This window comes from Macrobrachium rosenbergii, chromosome 34 (assembly GCF_040412425.1).
Source record: "Macrobrachium rosenbergii isolate ZJJX-2024 chromosome 34, ASM4041242v1, whole genome shotgun sequence".
NCBI classification, from domain to species: Eukaryota; Metazoa; Arthropoda; class Malacostraca; order Decapoda; family Palaemonidae; genus Macrobrachium; species Macrobrachium rosenbergii.
The window spans coordinates 672,315-698,521 of NC_089774.1; the positions used below are offsets into that span (position 1 = coordinate 672,315).

Sequence of the window (26,207 nt, forward strand, 5' to 3'; positions counted from 1 at the left end):
TGTCTGATAAATTAGATGCATGGGTTGGCCATTTTTAAGTAACAGAAATTTTTTTTTAACAAATAACAGCAACATTTTTCTGTTGCTCACAGCAAATTTATTAATATAGATTGATGATGATTGTGTTTTGTTTTGAAGCTGAATACTTTTAAATTTTTGTTATATTTAAAATTGATAAAGATTAAAAACAACAGTCAAATTGATGAATTGAATTTTGTCTTATGTTTTTTTACAGTTGACGTCATTTGCCATCAATCGACCCTCAAATGGTTGAGGTACTTTTATGGTCATTGTTTTTTGTATGTCACTTTTAGGTAAGTAGATAGAAGACTTTAGTCTGTTGCTTCCAAGTAAAAGAAAAAGCATCTTTGGACATATGTTTGTGTGTAAAAGAAGACGCCCTGCTTTTGATTTTTCGATGAAAGGAGTTATGTATGATGTATGCAGAAAGTGCTTTTATTTATTGTCTTGGAATAAAAGCATTTGTGTTTTATAGGCAAAAGAATTTCCTCTTTTGTCGTTTGTCTGGGTAAAAGAAGACACCCTTGCATTGTTTGTAGTGGAAAGAAGGCAATTGTTTACTTATTATAGGTCAAAAGAGACACCATTCTTCATTGTTTGTAGGAAAATGAAGGCAAAATTGTTTACTTTTTGTAGGTGAATCCAAAAAATTGTGTACTTTTGTAGGTTAATGCAAGAAATTGTTTATTTCATGTTGGTAAAAGATACCAATTATTTACTTTCTGTAGGTGAAGGAACAAAGTAAAATCAGATTATTGTTTCTATATTAAAAGGTGCTTTGTGTAACAAAGAACAAAAAGCATGTCCAAAAACTGTTTCCCCCTTGTATGAACAATGTAGCTTATCCTGGGGTTAGGTTTACCCTCTGTAATAAAAACCTCAAAACCGCAGATAGCTGGAAGAAAGACGAGTATAGATACACGTATCATTTCGTTTTTCCAGAGAAGTTGGTGATTATGAATTTTTAGCTGGTTTCAGTACTTGTATACATAGAACATTTTGTTTTTAAGTCATCATATGTAAATATTTTGCTTTTTTAAGTCATAAGTACAATATTTTATTTTTAAGTAATTATGAGTACAATATTTTGTTTTTTAAGTCATTATAAATACAGTATTTTGTTTATTTTTAAGTCATCATAAGTACTTGCGAACCTTTTCAAGAATACATAAGTGCCCACTTATCTGCAAGATGTACTTTCTTACAGGTGTGATTTGAATACACATTGTAACTGTCATACCCTTAATTAACATATCATTATCATCATCACCTCTAATGCTGTATGACACAAAGAGCCTCTGTGAAATTCCTTCATCTTTCCCAAAATCCATTCATCTCCAGCCTCCTCCCATATCTCCCATATCTGCGGTACACTTGAGGCATTACTTAAGGGTTCTTTGCAGCATCCCTTCCATGGCTCCTAGCTGCCGTGACCCCTTCGTTCCTTTTACGGTGCCACCGTTCATATTCCCTTAATTCAATCTTGCTTTCCTCAACCCTCTCCTGACAGTGTTTTACAGTGCAACTGCAAAGTGGTTTTTTCCTTCTGTTGTGCCTTTCAAACTTTTTTATTCCTCTCAGTTTCCCTTTCAGCACTGAATGACCTCATCATAGGCCCCAGCACTTCGCCTTTGGCCTAAATTTTATTTGTTCTGACACAATATACAAACCCTCGGTCCTTTACATTAGGGATTACTTTCAGGCGTAGGCTGGAAACGGCCGTTAAACTCTTGAGCAAGGTGGTTAGGCAGTAACTACCTCCAGGTAGGCGGGGATACCCGCCTGCCCGGATGTAAACATTCCAGTTTGCTTTTGGCCGTCATGCGTTGCTGACGTGTTTTCGTTCTCTCTGCCTGACTGTTGTTAAGCTCTTATTATCCCGGTGGGATCTTTCTGTATTTTTGTTTATATATACGTGTGTTTGATATTTGTTAATACAAACCCACGATTTGTGATAACCTTGCGTAAGCCGTCGTTCCCCTGCCTGTGTCTTGGGTTTGACGGCCAAGGGCATAACTGGAGTAGCGTAACCAAGCGGTAATGCTTCTCTCAGCAGCCCTTTACGTAAATACTGAAGGCGCCCTGTACTTTCGGAGATATAGTTTGGGACGCAATATCTTCACTCCCCTACATCCATCGGGAGGTAAGAGTTAGTTCCCTTCTTGGGCTTCCACCCCCCGTGTATAAGGGGCATCACTAATTTCTTCCTACTTATGCTGAGTGTTACTCACCGCCTGCGCTTAGAGATTTGCGGGCCGAGTGGGAGGTTACGGGCGTCGTCGATAAGTTCCGCTTCCACGGCGCCCTTGGTGGCCCCCCCTCCGTCCTTTTTTCTTTTCCCGTAGGTTCTTCCTTCTCCCCTTAGTAGATCTCTCTCCTTCGCCCTCTTCGCTCGCTCGTTGGGCGAAGACGGGGGAGGGTGGGCGGCAGTGATCGAGCGACCTCGTCTAGAGTACCTCCTAACGCTGCGTAGGGCTGTTCCCCTTGTAGCGGGAGGAGCCTCCCTCTACTAATTATCTTTGTTTTTCTTTCAGGTTGACAGTGAGCATCGCAGACACAGCAGTAGTTGGCTGGATACATCAAGAATATCTTGCATGAAGCAGTCCCGGCATTCATTCAGTGTTGCTTCGGGATCGACCACAATACCTGATTAGATGACATATTTCCACGTCGGGATCGCTCTGACTCTGTTCCCGCCGATGTAGATCGATCGCTGTCATTGCTGGTTTTCATGTATGCTGTTGCAATGCTTCCTGCGTATCTGTGGTCCATCTGCTCCTGCTGTTCCCTGTGTTATGCTCTTGTCAACTCGACGACAGTCTCTGGGCTGCTCTCCTGGTCTCCTGCTGCAGCCACCCTGATCGCTCCTGTCGCTGCTGGTGACTTTCAAATGACATTCTGTCCATTGCAGTAGCTCCTGCCTTCCGAACCGCTAACGTAGCTCCTGCCTTCCGAACCGCTAACGTAGCTCCTGCCTTTCGAACCACTAACGTAGCTCCTGCCTTCCGAACCGCTAACGTAGCTCCTGCCTTCCGAACCGCTAACGTAGCTCCTGCCTTCCGAACCGCTAACGTAGCTCCTGCATCGGATGTCCTGATCGTGCCCGCTTCTTCTCCTAGTGATCATGCCCGGGGCCACTTCCGTTGTGTTCCTGCCAGCTGCCCTGGAGGTTACGATGTCTGCCATCCTGTAGAAGATGTTGGCGTGAAAGGGAAGGAAGTCGCCTTGTGGAAGTGACGTTCCTGGCCGTTGCATAGCTCCTGCTCTCCGAACCTTTGCCGTAGCTCCTGCATCGGCTGTCCTGATCATTCCTGCCGCTTCTGGCGGTCGTGCCCGGGGCCGCTTCCGTGCGTTCCTGCCAGCTGCCCCAGAGGTTACGATGTCCGCCATCCTGTAGAAGATGTCGGCGTGAAGATGTAGGAAGTGGTCCTGTTGAGGTGATGTTCCTGGCCGTTGCAGTAGCTCCTGCCTTCCGAACCGCTGCCGTAGCTCCTGCATGGGCTGTCCTGATCATGCTTCTCTCTGGTGGTGGTGTCCTGGCTGCGTCCGTTGTGTTCCTGCCGGACTACCCTGGAGGTTACGATGTTTTGTGTCCACCATCCTGTAGAAGATGTCGGAGTGGAGGTGAAGGAAGCCGTCCTGTGGAAGTAGCCGTCTTCTTCATCTTATCTTCGATTTCGTCTTCTGCTGCGTCTTCCTTCCTCTCCCAAGGTCCAAGGGGGTCCCGAGAATCGGACAGACCTCCATCAGCCGAAGGAAAGGAATGCTGCTTCTTCCCCTTGATGCCGTTGGACGTCTAGGGACTGCCTCCTTCCAAGGAGGCAGTGGGTCTCTCGTTGGCTCTTCCCGACCTTCGGGTTAGGAAACCGATTGGCATAGCCGTGGGTTTTGTTTCAGAAGCCGCGGGCTCGCAGACCTCAGTTTGCAATTCCATTCCCAAGTCTTAGAGGTTCCGCCTCTAAGATGGGGGCTGCTTCGGGCGCTCGTTCGCGAGCTGCTTCGAGTGCTCGAGATTCTATGGAATATCGAGTATCCCGATCTGGTCTGGAGAGATTTTCCTTCGACCAGTTCGGGAGCAGTGCAAGAGAAAGGGCCAAGGCACCCAGGTGTCTTGGCTCTCTCTTCCTGCCAGCACCGCAAGCGCTCCCCGAGTGTTTGCCAGTGCTCGGTCGGGTTCCCAGCCTGGTGTCTCGATCCTCTCCAGTTCGAACACCAGAAGAAGCAGGAAAGAGGTTCACTTTGGGAGTCTTGCGGGACTTCTAAGGGACTGACTCTCTTCCGGGAGACAAGTTTCTCTCGTTGACCGATTAGGGTCGCATTCTCCTGTGGGATCTTGTGTTTCGGGGCCACGAGAGCGCGCCTCGAGGCCACGCCCTCGTTGCTAGTCTTGGAAGTCTCGTCTAAGACTGGTTCTGTGCTTGGCTCTTTCAATCTATTAGGAAACAAAGCAGCCGCTCCCGATTTTGGAAGTCTCATGGGTAGCTCAAGTCTATGAATCACGAGCGCTCTCCTTCACGAGAGGCACAGGACGAGAAAGTGGTGTCTGGTTGACACACCAGGTGTCTGGTTGCCGGGACACCCAGGTGTCGGGGTGCCGCGACGCCAGGTGTCTCGATACTGCCCGCCAGCTGCTTCGGTTGCTCGGCTGGGCTTCGTTCTTGTGTCTCGAACTTTAGGGTTCGAGCATGCAAGATAGCAGACACAGAATTCCCCTTTGAACCTTCTTCTCGAGGGGCCTCGGCCTCGAAGGAGTTTAGAGTTCGGGAAACTAGCAATTGTTCACAGCAGACGAGTCCGGCCAGCCCAGTTATGATTGTGTTCGTGCAATTGGCTCGGCTCAGCCCCCTTTCGCACTTACGAGACTGGCTCGGCTCGACTCGGCTTGCCAGACTGGCTTGGCTCGGCTCTGCTCGCCCTGCCTGCCTCCCAGTCTGCTGCATACCGACCAGCTGGAATGCGTTCGCGTGATCGGCTCAGCTCGGCTCGGCTCGGTCCTACTCGGTTTTTTCCGATTCGGGTTCTCGGCTATGTTCGAGTGAACTTTTTTTGCTCTTCCCAGGAAAACGCTTTGCCACGGCACAAGTGCTCTTCTTTCCCCGTGGCAGCAATCTCCTTCGGTTGATTATCGCTCACGGTCCGCCTCTCCTGCTTATCATACTGGCAGGACAGGTAGGGATACTCTTTTCTTTCGGAGTTTCTCCTCTCGGTTGTTCTGGCTGCCTGGCGTGCTTTGGGTTCGGCTCGGCTTTGGGTGTCCCCCCAATTCTCTCGTATTATAACCAGGTAGCCGAGGAGGGTTTCATGGGATCTGTCAAGGTCTCCTCCAAGGGAGAGGTACAGGAGTTTCATGCATTGGAAACAGCAAGGGTCTTCCTCTTCAAGTTACGATCACCCCCGTGTTCTCGGGAACTTCGCCGATTGTTGGCACAGGATCCCGGGACAGGACCGCTCCCAATGAATAACCTTCATCACTCGCAACCCTTGCAGTTTCCAAGGGGCCGAGTGTCAGGTCCTGGCTTCCGAGAGCGTTTTCGACCTGATGAATTCTTTTTGGGCAATTCTGGTGCTAAGAAGAAGGACTTTTGTCCCACCGGATCTCTGGTGTCATAAGTCCCGAGATTGGCCCCCACCGACTTTGGGAACGAACCTTTACTTGGTTCTGCTTTCTTTTTCAGAGATTTGCCAGATACCCCGGTAATCAAAGTTTCCACCAGGGCACTGACTTGTCCTTTAGACAATGGCCAAGAACTTTGGGTCTTAGTCATCTCAACTCGACCTTGAGTTCAAGCCAGCCCCCCTCAACTCCTTAGCTAAGAAGTCCTAGGCTTCAGAAGAAGATTGCAACTGCTGATGCCTGGACGAAATGATACTTATCGAGTCTCTGGAACTGGCAGCGACATTGCCGAGACCTGGGAATGGATTCCTTCAGGAGAAATATCTATTTCCCTTAGGTCTCAGCAATTCTTTCCATCGAACTTTCATCCCACCACCTCTCCCGTGCTCCCGATTCGGGAAATGCCAACCGGCTAGAGCTAATTGCCTCGGTACCCTGTCATCTTGCAGAAGCTTACCCATGGGGGAAAATGGAAGTCTGCTTCCTTTTCCCTGTTCTTTCCTCTTCGATGTATGAGGAAAGAGTTAGGCTAATGCTTGATTGAAGGAACCTTCGAATATGCTTGCATATTCCCCTCACATCTTGTGTCTACTTACGGATTCACAGATTGAGGAATAGGCGCTGGTAAGACCTTGTCTTGAAGCACTCACTGGTTTCGTTGAACAACAAACCACAGTAGTGGCATTTGTTGACAAACAGGAGGCAATCATTTTTTCCCCCTGTTTCACCTCAACATTTGAAGGTACTCGAGTGTTGTTCTAGTGCACACTCGACAGCTCAATTAACCAGATGCATTCCTGGTGGGGATGTATTGGTAGGCAAGCCTGGCCTCGGGTTTGAGTGATCGGGACGGAAAATGCTGCTCACTCCTTCTTCACGAAGATTCATGCAGAGACTGCTGGGCTGAGAAATCCCTACCGTCCTTCTGTTGCCTCCCTGCACACAAGTCGGTAGTGTTTTCTCGCTCCTTCATACCAGACCAGGGGCCGCTCTGTTGAGGCATGCTGTCTTTTGGTGAAAACTCGATATCGACGTTTTTTCCCTCCGTATTTGTCCGTTTCGCTAGGGGTTCACAAACATTGCTCACCCCGAGTTACAGACAAATACTTGGAGACTTCGCCTTCATCCGACCTGATTGCCGAGGCATCGAGAAGAATTCCGCTTGACCCATCCTCCTGTGCAGCTACACAAGAATCGGTTCTTGAGGCAGTACATCCCTGTGTGTTCAGGACTGGGAGACTTTCCAGCTTTCCTTGCAAGCACAGGCTTTCTCGCCGAGCGGCAACGGATATAGCTGGATATCCCTTGAAGTCCTCTGCAACACTGTCTGAGGGACTGGATCCGTCTTCGCTGGTGGTGTCGTTGTCGGAACTTCTTGGGTCAGAGTCGCTCGTCAAGTCTGGACTTCCTCGTCTTCTCCGCCGAGGGCTGCTTCTCTCCCTTTCATTTGTGAAGAACGTAGGCCCTTGCGACCTAGTCTTCTATCTGAAGTAGCCTTTGTCTCCTCAGTCGAGAGTTAGCTACGGACGAGAAGCTTCTTCAGTCATGCTCTCCCAGGAACTGTTTCCTGGGTGGCATGCGACTCGTTTAGGGTTCCTGTCCGTGCTCTGCACTCGCCTTACGAGTCGTCGGATAGAGATATGCCCTGTTAGGTCCATCTCTCATCTTACCCTGGCCTTGGCGTAGAAGATGGAAGAACAGGGATGGGGATCATACCTCGACTCCTTCTCGGATGTCGTAGGTGGACTCCGAATCCATTGGCATCGACTGTTGGGTTCGAGTCCTTCTTGTTCCCCTCCTCCTTGGACTTTGTATCGATGATCCAGATCATTCGTTACTTTGTCCTATTGGGAGCTGTGGTACTTTCCGAAAGGTTTGACATTCCTAACCTGGATGTCGTCAACTTTTTCGCTAGTACTGCTTCTCCCAAGGAAGAAGTGTCTAAGGACACATGTTCCTCCTGACTTTGTCTTCTTCCAGCCGTGAAGCGATCAAGGAGGTACTTGGCAGCTGACGACGACGCGATACTGGTACCTTTCACCCGAGAGCTCACAAAGTCGATGGCTTGGTCCATCCTGGCATTCGGAAGAATATGTCGGTACCTCAGGTGCTGAAGGCGGGTGTGCGGTCCCAACAGACTACCTTCACCTCCTTCTACCTCTGGGATGTTGCACACAAGTCCTTGAACACTTTTTCCTTTTTTGGTATTGGATCTTGGTCACAATTTTGAAAGTGATTGTGGTGGCCGCTCAACAAGTTGTGTAGCTTATCCAGCTCCCCTAACGGGACAGGTTGCATCTCGCCTATGTTGAACGGTTGTGATTGGGAGAATGAATGTTGAGTGAGTGGCCTCTCTTCTTCTCCCCATCCTGGCTCTCTTCCCACGGGCAGGGAGCGGACATGCCGTTACAAGCTGGACCAGGCGATCGAGGCAGATAAGCACATAACGGGAGCTCCTGTTCCATTTCTGTTCAGGTTAATAGAAGCAACCCCACTCCTTCCTCTTGCAAGGGAGGAAGGAGACCATGACTATGAGACAAACCCAATGCTTGTATTTGCCTTATTGTCATCCGACGTCAAATTCTTCCTAGCCTACTTTGCATGAACTGACGTTTCCTCTTTCATGCAAAGGGACCCAGAAGTCTGACAACTGATCCTGAACTGTTTCCTCCTAGGCGTCCTCCCCTGGATGGAACTCGCAGGACTCTCGTTTCTGGAGAGGGAGGCTTCAACCTTCCGGACTCGCCACTGGTAACTAACACAACCCCCCTTTGAACCCTCCCAAGAGGCGGCATGAGCCCCAAACCACGCCCCTGGGCGGAGCTATCGGAGACGAGCGGGTTGACTCTTCGGCAATAGTAGTCACATTTCTGAAGTTGACTTCGGCAGAGAAGGTTCTCCTCTTATCCCTCCCCCCCGAACTGCTTACAACTTTGGTTTGCGGTTTGCTCCCAGCACCTAGTGTAATATCTCATTCCACTCCCAAATTATGGAGAGGCAAACTCTTACTTCCGTGGAGGTTCATCGGCTTAGCGAAGATTCCGAGGAGGAGGATGTAGGCAACAACAAAAAAATGTCCACTATCGACTGCAGGAAGTGATATACCTTCAAATTCTGACATTGTTAATATGTTACTCCAACAGAATCAAACTCTCATTTAAATTATTCAGAAAGGTTTTTAAATTTTGTTTACAACGAAAACGTCATATGGAAAGCAGCGGAATGGGACTCGTGACGTCATCAATGCAAATGGCGGCCCACATACGTAAGTTGTTATTTTGAAAGGTTCGAGCAGCCATTTCCGAACATAGCGTAAGTAGCTTAAGCAATGCATGATTACAGCTTTAAATTATAGGAGGAAACCAATTAAATGCTCTAGGGATAAAGAAACTTATTACTAGGTATACAAAACTAAGGGCTTGCCTGACACTCAAAAACCCGCAGCTTAATAGTAACTAGTAGTAGGCTAGACCACAGGTAAGTTAGGCCGTTTGGGTTCACAATTCCCACTTTCAACCTATCGACATTAGCCTAGGCACTGGGGGGCGATCTGCAAAGGACAACATATGAGGCAGGTCTAGATTATGTCAATAATAACAGAACTAAACCTAACATATTCACTTAAATAAGGTCCTGAATTAACCTAAGAGGGCTATTTGAGTCGTGAACCCCATTGCTTGACTTCAGCCTTCTAGGTCCGCTGCTGTCCATATTCATTAGACCTGTTGAACAAAAAAATTGAAATTAAATTATGGAAAATAAATCACTGATACAATAACACATTCATCTCGGCAGAAGTGGTTCACCTGCTAAGAAGAATGAGGGCCCCCCACCTACTAAGCGCTCAAGACGATCACCTGAGTTACCTGAAAGTGCAAATTTAAACCTCTTTTCCTTTTATAATAACGAAGATGAAAATGATTACGAGGATTTCAACCTTCTTACCTTCCATAAACCCATTCCTTCATATATTTCCACCAATTTCAAAGCTGAACCATCTTTTCACAGAGAAGGGAAAATTCTTTTGAACAACTCATTATTAGCTTTAACTTTCAGTGAAGGCCATAGTGATAATCTGGATAAATTCTTTGTTAGTAGTCAAAATAAGGAGTTCTCAGACTTTTTTAAATTGATCAATACTCCAAAGTTGAATTTCTGGCCTGAAGGTAAGATATTTGATGATAGCCACAAGAGGAAATTTTTCTATGACAGAAAATATTAAGATGAGTATTTCCGCCTTTCAAGGGCATGCAGCACTGGCACACATAGTATATCCCTCTAAAGTAAATGACATTGAGTTCCTGTCCAAGATTATTATTGGTCCTCTGAGAAGGAACATAGACTTAGTAAAAAATTTGATAAGGAATTTTAGAAGTAGAGCACTTCCTAGATACCTCAAGGAAGAGATGAGAGATCTCATAATCAAAGCAGACATTAGAGAAATTTGGAATATAACTGAAGACCAAAAAACTGCCATTGCTGCCTGCTTTCGTAAGGGTCCCCTCCTCAGAGGAGGGGCAGCAAACTTCAGGGGTAGGAGATTCAACTTTGGTGGCAGATTTCAGGGAAGAAGGTACAATTTCCCCAAAGGAGGGAGGTCCCAAAATAACTTTAGCTTTGGATTCAAGTCTCGGCCACTTAGAAGAGGTAATAGGCGAGGTGAGTTCAGGGGAGATTCCAAAATGGACAAGCGAATAATTCAGGAGCCAAAGAAAAGAAAGACAAATAAATTTTTCTCCATCCAAGAAATTGAGCCATGCTCAGCACCAGTTTTTAATGCACCAGTGCACAATAAGCTTAACTCGGCACCAGACCAAGATGTTTACTCAGCTCCAGACCATGAGTTTTACTCAGCACCAGACCATGAGTTTTACTCCGCACCAGTTGATAACGAGTTTCACTCCGCACCAGTTGTTAATGAGCTTTGCTCAGCACCAGATAATAACGAGCTTTGCTCAGCACCAGACCACCATGACATTGGGCCAAATGCTTTAAAAAAGGATGGAAGACAAGAGACCTTGCCGCCTGGGCCCTCAAACTCAATGTATAACTCCTCCCAGACCCCCCCAGAAAACAGGATAGGTAAGTCACTACAAATGAATATTAATAGTTGGAGAAAGCTTCCTAATGCCACTTTTGCTTGTAAAATTATCAGTGAAGGGGTGAGAATTCCATTTAATAATAAACTAAAAGCCCAGAGATCATTAAAAGGGTAGGTAAAAATAGATTTTATTCAGCTAACAAGCAGCAAATTTTGGAAACAGAATGTGATAGACTGTTAAAACTAGGAGTCATAGAGCAGATCCCCAGAACTTCCTTTTACTACTCCAATCACATATTCTATAAATTAAAACCAGACGGAACAGTACGACTAATCTTTGACATGAAGGTGCTTAACACCATGATAAGAAAACCTTCCTTTACCATGCTCAACGCTAATACAATATTTCCCTATCTACATCTAAACTCTTAGCCCTGTTGGCTTGGTTGAAGACACCAGTTCGATAAGAAGAACCATTCCTTTGTGGTTCGGACCATGCTGTAGGTCCCGTTGCTAAGTAACCAATTGGTTCTAGCCACGTAAAATAAGTCTAATCCTTCAGGCCAGCCCTAGGAGAGCTGTTAATCCTCAGTGGTCTGGTAAAACTAAGCTACACATCTAAACTCTTGGGCCTGCAAACTAGACCTAAAAGATGCTTATTGGCACATTCCATTACATGCAAGTAGCCAGAAATTTCTAACCTTTAAACTAGGTAAAAGGAAGTTCAAATGGACTGTGGTACCCTTCGGACTAAAGACAGCACCTTATATTTTTTCAAAGATAATGTACACGGTGATCAAGTACATTAGAACTACACATAACATCCTAATATTCAACTATCTTGATGACATTCTTATATTAGCAAAAGATTATCTCACATGTAAAAATCACATTCAGCTAGTCATTAGGATCTTATCAGACTTAGGATGGAATATCTCTTTTAGGAAATCCACAATTGAACCAACTCAAAGAATTGAATTTTTAGGGGTGCATTACAATCTGGTTAAGAAAACCATGAAACCCATTCAGAAAAACATAGAGAAGTGTATCAAATTGGCCAAAGCTTTCTCCAACTCTGTTAAATCTGACCTTCATTCATATCAGATGTTAATTGGAGCATTAAATTTCAGTGCTTCCTATACAAGCTGGGGAAGGTTCCATCTTAAATATCTCCACAGATACCACAGTTATTTTAATTCAGGATACAAAATCATTCCACACTCCTTCAAAAAATACCTAAAGCCCTGGGAACAGAGACAACTGTACAGAGAGATTAATTAACATTCCAAAAACAGAAATAGATGCAGAACTTTTCACAGATGCTTCCAACCAGGGTTGGGGAGGAGCATTAGTAATAGCAGGTAAAATATACTCAATAAATGGAACTTGGACACATGAAGAATCCTCCCTTCATATTAATGTAAAAGAGTTATTAGCTTGCTTTTATTCTATGGAACACTTCAGTACAAGGTTATACAATAAAGTAGTTTTAATACATGTTGATTCAAAGGTTACTAATAGTTGGCTAAGGAAGCAGGGTAGTATCAGAAACAAGTTAGCTCATGAACTCTTAAGGAAAATACTAGGCATTATAAAGGTTTACAACATACAGATAAATTCCATATGGATCAGGGGAGTAAGTAACACCATTGCAGACTCACTTTCCAGAGACCTGGGATCCATTCACACAGAAACTTGCCTCAGTGACAGTTTATTCACCTTAATATGTTCAGACTTCAATTTCACCCCGGAAATAGATCTATTTTCAAATGGCTTCAACACAAAGTGCAAAAAGTTTTGTTCATCTCTTCCCAATCAAGAAGCCATCAGCAATAATGCACTTGCGATTAGCTGGAAGGGATCAACACCTCTCTACGCCTTTCCACCAGGATTCTTACTACACAAAGTAGCCTTTAAAATCTATAAGGAATGCAATAATAACATGCTTTTATGTACCATATCGCAGGGGACAGAACCATGGATCCCATTAGTGAGGTCAGTCTCGAAGCAGCACAAACGATATACTGTGAAGATCGAAGACTACCAGATAGTTCTCAGGGATTGTATCTCACCCTCAGCAAAGCTCCAATCAACTTTGATCGCCTTCAAAATTTAAAGGACCAGCTCCCAAATGTCTTTCCTCCTGAGGTTTGCTCCAAAATTACTATCAGCTTGAGGGACAGCTCCATGCACAAGTATGAAAACCTATATAATATTTTTAAAAGCTTCATTCACAAAAAGTATGGAAGGGACAACAAATTTCCCCTGTTAGCAATTATTTTATTTTTCAATCACCTTATAGACAAGGGACTGTCTTACAACACCCTGAAGAGCTACAGAGCAGCTTTAGGTCCTATCTTGTCAGGATATTTCCCAGGTTACTGTCTTGCAGAAGACAAATATGTCAAAGCAATGATATCGGGGTTAATAGAAGGAAGCCTAGCAACACTCACCAGTTCCTGGCTGGGACCTAGACAAAGTAATCTCCTTCCTCAACACTACAAGAGATGACTCTATCCTACTACTGACACAGAAAACCTTATTTTTAGTAGCCTTAGCTTGCCCTCTAAGAGCAAATCAATTTAACAATCTCTGCATTTCCAGGAGCACCTTCACCCCAGAACACATTGTCTTACGGAACCACCCTTCCTTCATGGCCAAAAACCAAAAGAACAACTATATGCCAATAGAGATCAGCTTTAGGAAGCTTCCTAACAGACCAAAAATATGTCCAGTCAGACAATTGAACTTTTATCTGGTATACACAAACAAAGTCTGTATGGAAAGAAACATAGACAGAAAAGACCACATATGGCTAGATGAACACTTCAAGATTATGACTTTACAAAAGATGAGACAACTTTTTAGGGAGTGCATTTTCAGAGCCGACCCAAATGCAACGAAACAGTCTACTAATTTCCACTCAATAAGGGGTCAAGCTTCATCAAGACTGCTATATCAGGGTATATCTATGCAAGAAATTATGTCCAGAATGAATTGGAGAAGCGACTCAGTCTTCAGCTCGTACTATGCTCTCCTCGGCTTGCAGGGGGCTTTTGATGCAGTAGTCGCTGGACTTCATCTTCAAGCCCCCTGAAGCATCTGTCTAGCTACCAGTGGCGAGTCCGGAAGGTTGAAGCCTCCCTCTCCAGAACGGTAAGTTTACTTGTGAACGGAGGTTCTGGAGTGGGAGGCGAGACCTTCCGGACTCAAAGTCTGGGTCACCCTCCAACCCTACCCCCGTGAGCCGAGGAGACCATGTACCAGGAGGTTATATATACAAGAATATATACATACAATCACTACTTTTCCACAGAAAACAAACTAACTGCAGAATTTTCAATGTATATATCAACCGAAACAGCACAAGAAGATTGACCTTACTAGTAAAAAGACCTTTTTGATCAACAAATTTGCACCTTCACAGTAATTCCTTCATATCTTGAACAGCCTAAGGTAAGCTCAACCACTTCTGCGTTATTTTTGTTCTATTACAACTTCAAAAATGTGACTACTATTGCCGAGTCAACCCGCTCGTCTCCGATAGCTCCGCCCAGGGGGCGTGGTTTGGGGCTCATGCCGCCTCTTGGGGGGGTTTCGGGGGGGTTGTGTTATTTACCAGTGGCGAGTCCGGAAGGTCTCGCCTCCCACTCCAGAACCTCCGTTCACAAGTAAACTTTCCTTTCTTACAACCCGATCTTTTGTCAGAGTCAGTTTTTTCCCTTCCTCTCCCAATCAGTGAGTCTCTAATGAAAAGGACCTCCCTCCAATCAGTTTGTATATTGTTTGAAACAAATAACAATTTTTAAAAGTAAATTGTATTTTTCCTAACTATACAAACCCGAGGTCCTTTACACTTTATGCCCACCTCATGCCACCCCTCAATCTGTACCTGGGCCGAAAGGCAAACTGGAATGTTTACATCTGGGCAGGCGGGTATCCCCGCCTACCTGGAGGTAGTTACTGCCTAACCACCTTGCTCAAGAGTTTAACGGCCGTTTCCAGCCTACGCCTGAAAGTACAGGCAGTCCCCGGTTTACGACGGTTCCGGCTTACGACGTTCCGAGGTTACGACGCTTTTCAAATATATTCATCAGAAATTATTTCCGCTTACGACGCATGTTCCGGATTACGACGCGTCGTCACGCCGATCCGACGGAAGAAATTTGGCCCCAAAACGGCAGAATAATCATAATTTGAAGGTTTTTTTATGTAAAACTCAATAATAATGCAGTTTACGTCGTTTTCAATGCACCCAGAGCATTAAAAGTAAGGTTTTCTTATGACTTTTGACGATTTTCGACGATTTTCCGGTTTACGACGATTTTTGGGTTACGACGCGGCGCAAGAACGGAACCCCCGTCGTAAACCAGGGACCGCCTGTAATCCCTAATGTAAAGGACCTCGGGTTTGTATAGTTAGGAAAAATACAATTTACTTTTAAAAATTGTTATATTATGCTTGTTTTCTGTTCATGAATTATGTCATCTGCAACCAGCAGAGATGAAATTATTAGGCTGTATAGGAAAGAGTTTGTGGTAACGGAATATTTTGGATGTGCATGACCACGTAGCCTTTATGTTAGCCTAGCTGTTGGGGCACGAGTGTGGTTTTGTGATGTGGAGATAATGAGTGAGCTGGTGGGAGGATGAAAATTTTGTGAAGTATCGGAAGATGCTAGAGGCCGATAGTTTACGTAGACAATTCTTTAGGGCACACCGTAAGCCTACTCAATCTTTTCCTTTTATCTTGCAGTGTTGCTTCTCCTTCTCCTCCTCCTCCTCCTCCATTAACCTCCCTGGTAGCATAGGGTAATTCCTCTCTCACTCCTTCTGCTCTGCCTTCTTTTGTTCCCTATGTGGCTGAGGAAAAAAAAAGATGATAGGTAATTGAGATATATTCTTTTATTATGGTTAGAAATTTGACCGTATATATTAGAGCAAGATCACCCCCCCTCTAGTGATCAACCTTTTTCGTTTCCACCTGCAAGAGAGTTGTTGGAGCCCTAGCATCTGCCTGTAGCCACCCCTTTGGACTTCCTTGCTCCATTGGTCTTTTCCATGGACAGGGAACCATGGCGTGTGTCAGGACCAAAGTCTGTGCTCTTCACCACCTCTCTGAAGCATCTCTCCGGTTCGTGTTCGGTGTATTCTCCAGATGAGTTGTTTGCAAGTTTGGCGCTCGCATTCGCAGGCTCACTTGAAGTCCGTTTTAGGGAAATCAGATAGTGATGTGTGTGAACTGGTAGAGTTACTTAGGGATATAGACATATTACGTTTGCCTCAGTAGTTCTGAGCTGCATGTCAATTCTCCTGTTATTGCTCAGCCGGTATCATCCTCCGAGCAGACGATAACCCTCCTCCGTTCTACTCGGTTTTCCCCTCTATCGCCTTATATTCATCATCTTGTGACAATTGCAGTATTCCTTTTCATAATAGCAGCTCTTCCTCTTTTGTTGCTTACTTATCTAGAGTGAGTTTGCCTGGTGATAGAACAGCTCTCGCTTATCGGCAACATCCTCTTAAATGTTGTGCAGACAGATCCGGCAGTCATCACGTTTACATGGTTATGTCACGCAAGAACCCTCTACCTTCCCTACCCAGCCATCCGGTACTTACTACCGGCTTTTCATGACATCTTTGCTAATGTTCCATGGTATGACACCTTCTCTGGCATTTTTTCACCTCACCATCATTATCCATAGATTGCTGTTTTCTTCCATCTCAGTTCCTCCATTTAGACTTTAGGGGTTCCATCCGTGATTTGGTTGATTCTCCTTTGGTATTTAAGCGGTGCTTAGCTGGCATTCTTCTGTTTCATTTCCTTTTGCCAAAGATGAATCAGTTGACCATCGCTCTTTAGTTTGCTTTTGCCTTGGTTCCTGTTAAACAAGTAATAAATTAACACTGACTATTGTAAGGTGCATTATCATGGAAGTAAAGCCTGTGGGAAATGGATGAATAGTATAAAGAGAAAGCTAGGAAACTGTTTAGTCTTGAATATTTCTGCACCTTACATGAACAGTGTATTGTACTCACAACTGTGTTTGTAGAGTGAGCTCTTAGCAACCAATGTGCTGGCATGTTGCTGGTTTAATCTAAACTACAGTGGGAATCTCAGAATTGTATCCTTTAATGCTGGTTCCCGGATGCTGCTGCATCTATTTCCAGTGTTTGAAGCTGCTTAGAGCTAGGTTAGAACTAAGATATGATATAAGTTTTTTCACCTCCCTCTGTTTGTTCAACTTGCAAGTTTCAAGTTCTTGGACCAAGGAAGCAAAAACTCCTCTAATAAGTAAGGTACTTTGACCTACTTGTGAGGCGGAAATACCTGTGAACTCGGTATTTTGTTCACAGCACTACAGCTCAATTACTACAAGAGTAATATATATATGTGATTGTTATATATGTATGCATATATATGTGTAATGTTTATGCATGCTTTGTACATACTTACATACTACATATTATGTAGTATGTAAGTATGTACAGTCGACCTCCCCCCATTCGCGGTTCAGGATTCGCGGATTTGTCTTTAGAACTTGCCACCGAATTATTCATGAAAAATTCGGTAATTCGTGGATTTTTTTTATAGAGAAATATTAACTAATTATTGTGTTTTCATGTTATTTTTGTGACTAAATACATTTTTTATGATAAAAAATACTTTACAATTTTTCAAACATTAATATTAATGTAAACTCAGCAAACTATCGATAAAATGTATTCTGTTTTCAATGCATATTAAATATTAAGGTACTGCATACCGTAATTAACTTCCCAGTATTTGCCCATGTACTGTACAAAGAAAACAGGAATACTTCAAAACTGTATGAGAGAAAATAGATGTACTTGAAAATAGGGGTCACATGAATAGTTTTCACACTCAGCTGTAAACTATATATTTTTAAGGGTAATGTTTTAAGATGACTTTGAAATGATATTAAAATATCACTTAATATTTAATGTATATTCTGTGTAGGATGATAGTGTAAGGTATGAGAGAAAATGGATGTACTTTGAAATAGGGGTAACTTGAATAGTTTTCACAGCTGTAAGGCATATATTTTTAGCCCTCATGGGACAGATTGAGCCTGAGTGTGAAGTAAAACAGGATTGGGGAGATGGACGGATTGAGCCCGAGTGTGAAACAATATTACGCAACACTGATTATGGTAAGAATGGGGCGAGAGGGAGGTGCCGATACTTCTATATGCTATAAATTCACTAATGGCAACTTTTATACTGACCCGAGAGTCGTACCAGTGTTGCCACAGACGTCTCTCCAGCCATCAGTAATGCTTGTGACTTGAAGGGGGAAAGTACTGCATCTCTCTCTCACGTGGGTATTTTTGTAAATTTGCTTGTAAATATACGAAGGGGTTGCTGTTGTTTTTGTTTTTGTATTTTACGATAGTGTGTCGGTTGTAAACGTAATTTTACAAAGAAAAATGCAAAGAATATTAGAAAAAGCATGTAAAAGTAAAATAAAAAAAAGTTACGAATCTTCCTTCTCGTAAATTTACGTGAATATTTTTCAACAAATATGCAAAAAATTTGTTACTGTGTTTATTTCTTATCTGTTTTGATATTGTGTGAGCAGTAATAATAATAATTTTACAAAATACAATAAATTTATTTATTAGAAAAAACATATATATGTTGGTAAAATTTATGATTGTCTTGTAAATGAGGCCCCACAAGGGGTTGTAAATAGTCATTTTCAACTTCTTGTAGAAGGTAGGGAAAATTTTTTAGAATTTTTTTATTTATACAGTGTAAATGTACGTGTCATTCTCTTTCCATTGATGTGAATGTTTTTTTTATTTTGCCGACCTCAAAGTTTCCCTGGTCTGGGGTGCTGCACATTGATAAATTATGCCGTCCCTTAAGGGTTAAGTGTAAAGTTGTAATATGACACTGAAATGATATAAGTGTTTTAGATGATAGTTTAAAGTATATTCTGTGTAGGATGATAGTTTAAGGTATAAATTTGGTGTTTGAAATATTAAAATAAGCAGTTATAAACATTTTTAGAAGGGGGGTGTCTGGTTTTTGAACTATTAAAATAGCCAGTTATAAGCATTTTTAGAGGGGGGGATGTCAAGTATTCGCAGGCATTTGTGGTCCCCATCTCCTGCGAATACTGGGGTTGACTGTACATAGATACAGCTCCTACACCTTAAACTAAAATGCTTGTAGCTGTGTATTTTAATAGTTCACTGCCTATTTTAATAGTTCAAACACTAATACTGTTCATCATAAAAAATAATAAGTTTAGGATTGCGTAAATCATACAGGTATTGTAAACCCATATAAATGATGTAGTTATTGAAATGCAAAAAGTTGTTATTATAGCATGGAAAATATGCAAAATGAATGATAACATCATGTTTATCTACAAAACTATACAAGACAATTAAACATACATGTTACATATACATAAGAAATCTCTCTCTCTCTCTCTCTTTCACTGAGAGAGAGAGAGAAAAAAAATATGTATGCACATTAAAAAGATTTAATACACCCAAACATTAGTGACAGTACGTACACAAAGCATCCAACTACAAGCCAATCAGCAACAAGGAAAGCTGGTACCCTGCTGTGTGATTGGCTACTTCCAACCCTTCCAGCCAATAGCGTGTCATTATGGAGAGAGAGAGAGAGATAGGGGGTGAACTGAAGTATGTTTACATCAGTAAAACAATTACAAATGTCGGGATGGTTTTTTTATACGTATTACATTGATAATAGATCAATATTGAGTAGTTTTACTGTAACATTTTATTGATAGTTTGCTGTGTTTACATTGATATTATTATTTGTAAATTAGTAAATAAATTTTTTATAAAAAATGTATTTACAATAGTCACGAAAATAAAATGAAAATAAAGTAATTAGTGAATATTGCTCTACAAAAAAAATCCATGAATTAGTGAATTTTCCACCATATATATGGAGATACATTCCACAGAAACACCCTCAACTAACTGAAGGTGCGAACGCTGAACTGCGATCTAGCGGCTACCACTGCACATATAAGGAATAATGACGATGATAATAGTTATAAAAGTCAGGTCTGAAGAGGCAGAGTTTCTTGATGTAGCATCAGAGTAGTAACCTCTCCTTGATAGACCTACTTCTGAGGCTAATGGGAGGAATGACTTATTCCTTTTACAACTCAGTTGTATTAAAGTAATGAAAACAGTTGTATACAAATCATATAAAGTAGCCCTGCTCAACCATTAGTAGCTGTTTTTGGCAATGTCCCATAATGTCTCCTTAACCCCTTAAGATGCTCGAATCAGGAGATTAGAAAATTCTTAGCACTACCTTTGAAGTCTTCCCTCTAGGGTCTTGCCAGTACAGCCTTTTTGCATTCAAGTTCCAAATAGAATTTCCCAAACCACTCTCGAGTTCTGCTTCAGTAGTGATCTGGCTCGCATTCTAAGTGGAAAATTCATGTAACCATAACTGATGTTTTGAATTCCCAGTTCAGCTAGGCTGTGTGGTTCCTCAGAAGGCTTTTTACAGAGTTTCAGAAGTGTCTGGCAAAGCGTCAGGAAGAACTTTTGGCAGTGGTGGTTCTCAGGAAAGGATACTTTGTACCTTTTCACTCCTATCAACTTCTGATATCCTTCTCCCCACACTCTTTAACACAGAGAAGTTCAGAGTTGGGAGGGGTAAATTGGACACTTGTTATGCAACGAGGCCTTGGAGCTATGGGCATTTCCAGCCTCAACCAGCTAAATACTGTTTCTCTGGCCACACTAACCCACCATTCTCATTCAGTGTGGTAGTCAGCTAACTTTAACAGTAGGTAAGATTCATCTCAAATAATAATTTTCATGATAAAATTAATTATTTTGATACTTACTTACTGTTAAAGTGGAAACCCACTCAGCCTCCCCACATCTTAGTGGGTGGTCATGAAGAATTCTGACAAGAACGCAAACATTCCAATGCCACCTGGTGGGAAACAGTGATTACAGAGACAGTCCTAGTCGATTAGCCAAGCGGTTTTTTTTTTTTGTATGCCGACCTCACCTAATTGTGTGAAGATATAAGCTAACTTTAACAGTAGGTAAGTATCCAAATAATTATGTCACGAAATTATAATTTTTTACCCAATTTTTTGTTACTTCTGTTTTGTGACTACATTACTGTACAGTATATGCTTATAAACAATACAGAATACACTACAACATTGTACACATAACGAAACCAAACTACAATACTGTTTACTGAATAAATGTATGAAAAAATTAACATTGAAATTCTCTCTCTCTCTCTCTCTCTCTCTCTCTCTCTCTCTCTCTCTCTCTCTCTCTCTCTCTCTCTCTCTCTCTCTCATTAAGAATAACCTTTAGGGAGAAAGAGAAATGTCCCAAGAATTCACCTTCCCAGACTGGTAAGGGTCCTTCTCCCAATGTGCAGGGTCCCACGGAACCCCCTGACATTGGTACCAGTCCTGGGAATTCTTTTTCCAGACTGGTAAGTGTGGAAGTTGAAGAAGAGAATTGAGAATCATCATCGTCTCCACCTCCATCTTCATTATGTGCTGTCATCTCCTCCCCTTCTTCCAAAGCTAGCAAGTTGGGGAAGAAGAAGGCTGCCTTTCCTAGCCATAGAAGTCCCTGCCGTAGGGCTTCTGATGGCCAGGCTTCTTCAACAGGGAGGGCTATGGAATCTCTTGCTAACAGTAATATCAGTTCTGCAGCTCTTCATTCATCCAACTGCCACAGTTGTTCCATGGACTCCTGGTGCAGCGATACCAGCCTGGCAAGCCTTCCCAGTCTGGTGAGGTCCCTAGTCTATGGACTTGGTCCCTACCCAGCAAAAGAGAGAGTTCAGAGTGTGCAAGAGTTCTCTCATCACCCCTGGCCGCTACTGTATGCTTCCTTATGGGAACGGCGCAACAGTCCCGGAATAGGGACGCTGGCCTATTGGCCTGTCCACCTGGGGATGGCAAAAGGAGACGCCCTATCCAATCTTCTTCTACTGTAGAGGCCTCGGCTTCTAAGAAACTTTAGCATGCCTTCAGGTCAGCCCTCATCCACGCTCGCATGAATGGGATCACTCCCCCCATGACGACCCTCGTCCATGTTTGCGTGAACGGGATCGCTCTCCCAGACCTACACAGCCGTCATCACCATGGGTTGAAGACCGTTCACAGCCTTACTCATCCGCTGGGGCTTCGGCCTTCGGCAGGTACGGTAAGGGTAATAGGTACCTTTCACCTGTCCCCTATACCTCCTCAGTTTTCTGGGAACCGAGGATCAGACAGGTGTAGGGTTCGAGACCGGGAACATTTCACGCCCCCATCCCTTCCCGGCCATGGAAGCATACGCCCCAGATTTGGTCTGCAGACCAGACCTGTCGTATGCTTGCGTGGTAGAGAGATCACCAGGAGACTCTGGCCCCCCTGATCCCAACCCCTTGATGAGGGGGCTGGCCTAGGGATCCACTGCAGGTAGTGTATGCTCCTTTACGCCTACTCTTTCTGCTGTGAACTCAAGGGAACTATAACTCCTTTACTTCTCCTCCTATAAGTTTTCTCTTCCCTTCCTCTTTTGTTGACCACCTTGGCATGGTATTGGATTATGGAATTCACTGCTCTATTAATTTGATGGAGGGCGAAGTTGGACAGCATACCGATCCACTCGTAAAACTAGCGAAGGGAAATTTTTGTCAGTTCATGCCCTCAGTGCTGAGCCCGATCTTGAAGGACTGATGACCCTTAAGGCACTGTGGGTATGGTGTATATCCAGGTGAGGATCCCAGGGCAGTTACCACTGTGGGTAACAGTACTGTATTGCTCTTCCTTCAGTTAGGCCTCCCTGTTGTTGTATGGCGAACATATCAAACTCCCTTACGACTTCTGGCATGGATATGGACTGTTCCAAGGAAACCTCAAATTATAAAAGTCAAAGTGGTATTAAAACGCTAATACCATTTAGTAAACCTAAAAAGTCTGAGTGCAGGCATGACCCAACCCTGACTCACTTTGACTCCCTCTTTGGGAGTGGAAGTTGGTCAAGGTTTCTAACCTTAGAAACTGACCAAAGAATATCAGCACTTAAGGTGAAAAATTATTTATTGAGCAGACATTCTACGGTAAAAATGTCATTTAGACACAAAGGAAAAGACGTCGCTTATAGAAGCCACAACAAAAAGTCAGTCTGAAGATTATTTATCAAAATAAAGAATATAGATAAGATAAATACAAAAATAAAAAAGACATGATACTATGAACAGTATTAAGGGTACCATTGTACTTCCTGAGAATAATAACGAGCCAGTTGAAAATAAAATACTATTAGACTCACTTAAAAAGAAATACCCAAAAGTACAGGATTGTGAACTATATGATCTGCCAAGTAAACAGATCTATAATAAGATTGCAAAAATTAAATTTGAAGGTCAAGATCTACCTCAGAAAATGAAAATTTTAGGCCAAAACAGAGACGTAAGACCATACGTCCCAAAGCTGCTACAGTGAAAAAATTGTAGTAAATATGGACATATGAAAAAATATTGTCGAAATGAACCTGTGTGCATGTATTGTGGATCTAAAGAACATGCCACACAATGGAAGTGCAATGAAGCAAAGGGGCTATTCAAAAATCACATATCACTTTTTTGTTGGTAATTTCTAGCCCCCCTCCCCCCTTGCCATGCCTCATAACACATGTCCAGACCCCCTTAGAAAATTATGTAACATAAGCTAGTAGCCACCCCCCTCGAATTAGTATGTTTCCCTTTTTTTAATGCAATAATATATTAGAGTCTAGCCTAATACCTGGAAATTATTACCTTTAGGTTTTTCTTAATACTTTTATGTTATGAAATTAAAAAATCACAAATAAATTTGAAATGAAAATGTTCTCCTATGCCATGTTTAGAAGAGGATTCATTTAATTTGTGATATTTTTCTGAGTCATATTTATGGATAAAGTAGAGAATGTCGGAGCTTAAAAAAGGGTTGAAATCAATCAATCAGTAGAAAATGTTGAAGTACAAACAAGGGTTGAGTTTGTGATATTTTTTAAACATAATTATGCAAAACAAAACAAAAAAAAATTAAATACCATATTCTCAATATTACTAAAATATAATAAAGGTCTATTGCAGAATGTTTACTATCTCTTTTGTCCTACATTTACATCTTTTCAAAGAAACAAAGGAAGAAAATCTGAAAATGTTATGTAACTTATGGCTGCACTCCCTCCCCCCAATCTCACACTCATAACACTTCACGATACCCCCTCCTCCTCTGAGGCATTACATAATTTTTGAACGGCCCCAAAGTGTATAAACTGTGGGCAAGACCATCATGCAAGGTCCAAAGAACATATCTACTATATATACAATACAGTTAAAAATATTACAAGAAAGAGCTGGGATGTACAGTATATAAAGAAGCTAAATTAGAATTCAAGATCCATCTATGACACAAAAATTCATACAGATAGAAATAATGGAGCACAGAAAAGTAAATCGCAAGAAGAAAATAATGCTTTAGAAATAAACACTAAAATTGTCGTGAATTTTTCCCCACGACTGGGAGGGTTCTAAGTCCCGGATGGTATGGGACTGGGATGAACAGGACTGAATGGCACTGTCAACAAACATCGAAGCGAAGGTCCATCAAGATCAGGCAGGGTTTTACAGTCTTATTTTTAAAAAACAGATTAAATTACGCACACTCCAAGGACCACGCGGTCGGGTACAAGACACAATTCTGAAAAAGTTATACAAAACCCTAAAACTCAAAACGTAGGGTCCTGAAAGTTACAATTTCATATAAAACTAATTTCTGAATAACCAGACTATACTTTAACCGAATATCAACTATATCAAGGGTCGGATGGCAAAAGTGTAAAGGGATTAAATTAGCAAAGTACATGAACTGGCTCTTGACTACAAAATGAACAACTTGGCTGGGGAAGTAATGACATGTTGAGTGCTCAGCTTACCTCAATGCTATGCCCTTGAGAAAGACCCGTATCGCTCCACTGCATGTCTCGCTTTCACCTCGGTTCCCTTTCAGAATTTCTACATGGATTTTTTATCAAAGAATGTATTCAAATTATTTAAAAGTAAGCCTCTCTGATATTCAAGATACTGCTAATACCGGCAACTCGCCGGACACAAATAACACTCGAACATATTTACAGAAAAATGAGAACCATGAACTCTGCCGCCTGTTTACCACTCCCCCTCACTTACCCTGAACTTTGTGAAGGAGTGTCGAGAAAAAACGGATCCAATTTTTTTCATGACAAAAATGTTAAAGAGTAAAGAAACGGGTACAAATGAGATGGATAATATTGTATCCAATTCATTTGAAATATTATTGCAAAGAGGAACACATACTACTACGGAAGTAACAGAGGAGGGTCGTGATGGACTGGAAATTAAAGATAAAAAAAAAGACCTTTGGAGAGAACACCACCCAAAATGAAGAAACCAACTATTATTATGCCTGCTTCACATATTGGCGATTCAAGACCGCGACAGTTGTAATTTGCTCATTACGACGCACTGACACAGTGGGTATGACCAAATTGGCATCAATCTTCAATTCCTAACAGCGTCGCCGAGTTTGACGACATCTGCCAAGTGACGGCGGATGTGCAAGGATGCACAGCACCTACGTGGTCAAGTCACGACAATTGTCAAAAGTTGCCATGTCATGCCGCATGATGCAACTGTGTCACAATGTTGTCTCGACTGACGAAACGGCGTCGGCATTTGATTACGGCAGATGTAACTAGCACTGTCAACATGCGCCATCCAGTACGATGTACCCCATGAACTTGGCAACCCCACAGCATGTGCAGTAGTGTATTTTGGCTCCCTTCTTTTTTCCTTTGGTGGGGATGCGCAGTGTATTTTGGCTCCCCCTTTTCCCTTTTTGTTACTGTTCACATAATAATAAAAAGAAAAAATTCTTCTTGTAACTGTTCTCTAATAATGCTACTGTAAATTTTTTTGTACCTTTTGTATATGATACTGTAAATTCTTCTGCTATAAATTGTATATATGTATAGTTTTATAATATAATAAATTATGTAAAATGTTTATATTGTGTATGTACTAAATTTTCCTAAAAGCAATAATTTATTTCTATAACAATACTTTCTCTTGAAATGTTGAACACAGTAATTTTTGGGTAACAATTTCCTTAACCACAAAACCACAAACCATCTCCAATATTTTCAAGGTTATTAAACTTGAGATGAATGAAGGTTGATATTTTCATAAGTTCAGATAGCAAAAAAATGAAACTTAAAACTTGTAAAAAGTAATGTGCACATCAAAATTATCAGTATTTTTGAATTATTTTAAGAATTTCAGATAAAGGTAAATGACACATGAAAACTGGTAATAAGTAAAATATATCCCAAGGGGCTCAGAGAGAGGGAGAGAGAGAAAGGTCAAGCTGCCTTTATTTTCTATTTTGATTAAAATATATTTTGGATTCAAGATTTTTAGTATTCTTGATATGCTCTAAGAACTTCAGATA

General features: G+C 42.3%; 1 long non-coding RNA gene across 1 annotated transcript in view; it reads left to right on the forward strand.

Annotated features, from left to right (window-relative positions):
- The first annotated feature begins 233 nt into the window (after positions 1–233).
- The window catches only part of LOC136856042 (uncharacterized), a 72,981-nt gene continuing 47,007 nt past the window's right edge, over positions 234–26,207 (forward strand). Inside the window, exon 1 of the long non-coding RNA XR_010858201.1 lies at positions 234–275. This is a non-coding gene — a long non-coding RNA (uncharacterized lncRNA). The remainder of the gene's footprint in view (positions 276–26,207) is intronic.